Source organism: Lactuca serriola, chromosome 1 (genome assembly GCF_051521515.1).
Source record: "Lactuca serriola cultivar US96UC23 chromosome 1, Lser_US96UC23_V15, whole genome shotgun sequence".
Lineage (NCBI taxonomy): Eukaryota > Viridiplantae > Streptophyta > Magnoliopsida > Asterales > Asteraceae > Lactuca > Lactuca serriola.
The window spans coordinates 208,672,666-208,679,050 of NC_136408.1; positions in this window are offsets into that span (position 1 = coordinate 208,672,666).

The window sequence follows — 6,385 nt, forward strand, 5'->3', positions numbered from 1 at the left end:
CAGGTCAATCTAGTAAAAGCAACAACAATCTTGGAGAAATATCTGATAAATCTTCGATAGTTGCCGACCAAACCCAGAAAACTCCTGATCTCAGAAAAGGATCTCGGCACCTCCCATCTCATAACAGCCTCAATCTTGGCCGGGTTGACTAATATCTCATTCTGATTAACGAGATGCCCCAGGAACTGGACATCTCGTAACCAGAAACCACACTTGGAGAATTTGGCATAAAGCCTCTCAGCCCTAAATACTCCAAGAATCTATCGCAGATGCTCCTCGTGCTGCTCTCTAGACCTCTAGTAAACTAGAATGTCGTCCATGAACATGATCACGGATCGATCCAACATGGACCTGCACACCCAGTTCATGAGATCCATGAGCTCCGTCGGTGCGTTGGTGAGCCGAAATGGCATCACCACAAACTCGTAATGCCCATAACGAGTTTTGAACGTCGTCTTCTAGATATCCTCATCGCAGAATCTCATTTGATGATATCCAGGCCTCAAATCAATCTTCGAAAACTAAGATACTCCATGTAACTGATCGAATAAATCGTTGATCCTCAGTAGTGGATAACGGTTCTTGACCGTCAGCTTGTTTAACTCCTGGTAATCGATGCACATCCAGTGTGAACCATCCTTCTTCTTAAAAAAAGGATAGGTGCTCCCCACATCGAGCTACTCGGTCTGATGAAACCCTTCCCCAGCAGCTCCTGGAGCTGTGGGGATAACTCTTGCATCTCTAGTGGTGTAAGGTGATATGGAGCCTTGGCAATAGGCGCCGCTCCTGAAACCAAATCAATCCGAAACTCCACCTACCACTCGGGAGGCACGCCCGAAAACTCCTCGGGAAAAACATCCAAGAACTCGCACACTATCGGATCCTCGAAGATAGAACTCGGCCTCTTTGTAGCAACTCGCGTATCCATCACGTACGCCAAGAAGCCCATACATCCCTGCTATAGATTCTATCTCGCTCTGGCAGCAGAACAGAAAGCTGATCCAGATGTCATACCCTCACAATACACCGTAAGCACTCCCCCACTAGGGTCTCATATGGTCACCATCTGACGCTCACAGTTGATCATAGCTCCAAACCGACTAAACCAATCTATGACTACTATGACAAAGACATCACCCATCATGATAGGTACCAGGTCTATCAAAAACTCAACACCAAAAATCTCTAGCACACATTCTCGGAATACATTAGTAGTGAAAACCACATGCTCGTCAGTTATAGAAACCCTCAGAGGTCGACTCAATGCCTCACATCGGATACTGATGTGACGACTAAAAGCTAAGGACACGAAGGATCGAATCGCACCAGAGTCAAATAACAGCAAAGCAAGTATAAAACTCACAAGAAAAGTACCTAAATACAGCACAGAATAAGCATAATAAATCTCAAAATAAAATAAATAAGGAAATATGTACCAGAAACGACATCAGGTGTTGCGCGGACCTCCTCCATTGTCAGCTGAAAAGCTCTCCCACGAGCCCTCGGAGCCTCGGCCTTCACAGGCCGACTATCAGTAGTACGCAAAGCAGCCGGAGTGGAACCCTGTGCTGATCCCTGAACAAGCTGAGGGAACTCCGACTTCCGATGGCCGGTCTCATAGCAGTGAAAGCAAACTGCAAACCCCTTGGGGCAATCCTTCGCCATGTGGCCTTCTTTGCCACATTTGTAGCAAATCTCTGCACGACAAGATCCCTCGTGACTCTTGCCGCACTTGCCACAACTCCGGCCCTTCTAGCCCCCAGCTCTCCCATCAGCGGGCTTAGCCCGCTCCATCACCAGCTGTAACTGCACTGGTCTCTGGTCCCTTCCCTGGGACTCTGCCTCCTCCCTGGCCTTCAACTGAAGCTCGATCTCCCTCCACCTAGCATTGGTATGAAGCTTAGCCAATGTCCTGTACGACAAGTTTGGCACAAACTCCCATATATCCCTCCTCAGTATGCTTAGATATCAGCTCACATGTACCTGCTCGGTAGACACGTGCTTAGGGCAAAACAACACCCTCTCATGGAACATCCTCGAAATCTCAGTCACAACTTTTGGCTTCTGCTTGAGAGACAGAAACTTCAGGTCCAACCGTTCCCTCTCCACCTGGGGAACATACTCATCTCAGAACAACTGTGTGAGTCTCTCCCATGTCACTACAGCATGGTCTGAAGGAGTAAAACTGGCTGTCACAAACTTCCACTAGTCCTTTGCTCCCAAGCAACGCTGGTTCAGTGCAAACCGAATCCTCAAATGCTCTGAGCATGAACACGTGTAAAAGCAAAGATGCATCTCATAGCAGTAATCGAATCTTGTGTCCCATTAAACTCTGGTGGCTTCGTGTTGCTGAACTCCCAAAACAACAATGAGTCACCTCCCTATGGCCTGGTAGTGGCAACATCTGTGGTGGCTGCACAAGCAGCACCCTCAGTAACAGCAGCATACTGCTCATCAAAAGTCTCGATCAGGGTGGTCTTAATAGACCCAAACATCTTCAGTATCGCCTCTCGAATAGCTGCAGCCACCTCCTCATGGATGATCCTGCGGATCTCCTCGTCACTAGTCCTGCTTCACTTACGGTTGTGGCGCGTACCCAACATGATGTCTCTGAAACACAACACAAAAAATCATCAGAGACTCGCTCGAGCATACTCACACTCTATTCTCGCCCCTACATGCTCCTTAGTACCCTAAGGATTCTTACTTGGGCTGCATATAGATCTGATGCTTTCAGTAGTACGGGCCCAATACTACCTTCCGCACCAACCTGTAGTCACCCCAAGTCCTCCTCCTAGGATCCCAATTCACAAGTACTATATCTCTCACAGATATTAGGCTACTCTCTCAGTAGACTCCTCGTATACTCATCTAGATATCTCTCATAGATTAACCCTCGACTCAGAACTCTTTTTAAGTGATTCCTGCCAAATAATCTTACTTAGCACATACTCAAGGAAACAACAGATAACAACGATTCCTAGGCTAAGGCATCACAAATCAGGCAACTCTAGCCCTAAATATGAAATACCTAGCCTATCCTCTAGCATGCATCTCTAACATCTCATAAATATGTCATAACACGATTAAGTAAGGTATTTTAGGAAATCACCGTTCGGGCTCTGGCTGATTGTACACACTGCTCCATCTCGTTTTTCTCTTAAAAATCATGCTAGTTTTTTTTAGAAAAATCATTTCTTTTGAAATTTTTTCTCAAATCCCCAATTTGAGTCCAGACAAACCCGAAGGTATATCTGAATCCCTTAAACCAAGGCTTTGATACCAAGTTGTAACACCGTAAATTTTCAAACAAATTTTTCATTTTAAAACTCACGAAATTCTCATAACATAGTTCAAAAAACCCCTAATGACAATTTTTCAAAAACACATATTCAGAAAATGTTTTAAACACAATCCAGGATCCTCAAAATGTGACTCTGCCTCGTGTGTACAATAAAGTCGGTGCCTTCATGTGATCCCGAGAAGTACCTAAAACACATAACACATAACATGGTAAGCACGAAGCTTAGTGAGTTCCCTAAAACACCACACCTAACTCATTATCCTCTCATGGTGATACTCAAATAAGACCCTCCGGTCAATGTGTCTTACTGGAACCCTTCGGTCCCACAACTCGGGTGGACCCTCCGGTTCTAACTCAGTAAGCTCAGAATAATACACAGCATAAATCACAAAGATATAATGCAGGATATCACAATACTCAATATAAACACATAAGACCCTACGGTCAAACAAAGATTACCACTCCAGGTAAGTGTAGTGAGAAGACTCACCTTGTAAGAAATCAGAAAACTTCGAACTTAAATCACCGGTCTAGTCTCCGCCTAACACATACGATAATTATCTCTAATTAATACTGGATCTCAAAGAAGCTAGACTAACCCTTCTACAAACTCACAGAAGGATAAAAGACCATTTTACCCTTCCACAAATTGACCAAACCCTAAAAGTAAATTGAAAGTCAAAGGCAACGCGTACGTTGCACGTACAAGCCCTCTACGTTGAGCGTACTCCTTCACCATACATGCATCAGGGATTCTCGATTCTACGCCGTGTGTACTATTATTACGCTCAATGTACGCCCCAGTTTTGCTCTTCCTACTCATTTGGTCTTAATCCGTTAAGACCTTAGCTCAAATCTCAGATCTGGACTCCCTAAAGGCTCATACTCCATAAAGTTTGTGACTTTAAGCTTTTGCATGGCTAATAAAGTCACAAACACCAAAAGTCGCACTCTTTATTCTCAAGAATGCTCATATATCATCCATGGATTGGCTTAAACATCCAAGTGTTGACTTTTATGACTCTACACCACTAAAACACTCAAAGGAGCTGATAATAAACTTTGGAGCTCAATATCTCATAAAGCATCCAACTTTGAGACCAAAACCCTAAATGAACTAAAATGATGCATAAATCAAAAGGCTGGGAAAGCTTTGAGCTTTATACCACTAACTGAAGCTCCAACCACAGATAAGCTCAGATCCAAAGCTTGGACTCCCACTCCTTCCTCTTCGAAGATCCTTCTTCCCTCCAAAGAAACCACAAGAACACTTAATAGCTCACAAATGGACACACAAGCTCAAGGGACGAGAAATTAGGGTTTGAGAGGGTTGATGTCTAGGAATGGTGGCCAGAAATGAGTCCATAATATCCTTTAGCTAGGGAAACACCCTAAATTAGGGTTTTCACTCTGCGCATAGTACGCCCAGCGTACTAGGTGGCTTCCACGTGAAAAACATGCACATGAGTATGCTGAGCGTACACAAACAGAAGCCATGCATACTTATTTACCACCTTTTCCGAAATAAGGGCCAAACTTGACAATTACCAAAAGAAGAAGGGTTTATAAGGTATACCTGGTCTTGGGATGTTACAACTGACCTATAGTTTACCTTATCTCGTGAGTCAATTGAGTCTTCTCACTATATTATGTAGGATGCTAGTGGTCTTTGTAACTATTTAATTGTATGTTAGGTTGGGCCAATTAGTATGCATGTTGGATTGGGCCTATTTGCATGTTGGGTTGCACCGATTTACATGTTGGGTTGGGCCTATTTGTATGTTGGGTTGACCCTATTAATATGTGGGGTTAGTCTCGTTACTATGGGTTAGCCCCGTTGATATGTATGGCATGCGGTATTTTTGGGAACTCACCAAGCTTTTGTGTTTACGGTATATGGTTTAAACAATTTTATGGTACTTCCAGTTCTAGAAGGAAAGGTTTAACATGATCGTACTGCATCCCCTAAAGTTTATTTTGCATTATCTATTTGTGATTTTTGCTCTGATGTTTTGAGAATACTATTACTTTTATTATCTTTTGGAAAAATTGAATAAATGTTTTCATTGATTAAAAATAAAAATTTTACTTGTTATTTTCGGTACATTACAAGTTTGTATCAGATCCTTGGTTTCAGAGATTCAGGCACACGCCTGGGTGTGTCTGAACTCAAATTGAGGAATTGAAAATCTATTTGAAAGAAAATAAAATTTTCCAAAAAGATTTTACAAGGAAAGGGGTGTGATGCATAGAATCATTCAAGCTCAAGTAAGTGATTCTACAATACCCATGCATGTTGATATGTTATGTGATATGGGATGTTTACATGCAAGGATAAGGCTAAGGATACCTTTAGGAATTGCATGATAGAATAGCCAAATTCGTGTTTCCTTGTAGCCTATGACGAACTGGACATGATGCATTATTTGGAATCAATTTTTTGTGGAATTATTTGCTAAGTGCATACGGTTAGAATCATTTATTCGACAACCTATTTGATCCTAAATCAAGTATAATTTGCATGCATAAGGCAACCGACAGTGTAAGTAGAAGTTCCTAGCATCGTAGTAGCACGTGAGTTTAGGTTGTCCTTTGTTTTTTTTGTGGCTTTTGCATGTTATTTCATGAATTCTTCTTGCTTTGTGCTTTTTTGGACTCTTATCGATGTGAGTTAACTCTTAAATGAATAAGTTGAGTTACATGTTGCAACGGTGAAAAATTTTTAGAATGATTGATTCGGCCCTATTGTGAAGCTCTCATTTGAGTCTTACCATTGTAGGTTTGGGTCTTTTAGTCGAAAGATTATTTAAGTTGTTACATCCTATTTCGAATTGTTCCCATTTTGAATTGGTGATCAAAGGATTAAGGGCTATCAAGCTACGGATACCTGAAGCGTTGGGATTCAGACCCAATTAAAGTTGGATAATCTACCTTGGATTGCTCGGGTATTCAATTTGAGTTTTTGGATCAAAGGTAATTTCGGTAATTTATCAGCTCGGACTTTTATGGAAAGTGGATTTTAGTTCGGATATGTTATGGCAGGCATGAATTGATAATAATGTTTAGCATCTCGATACCTTT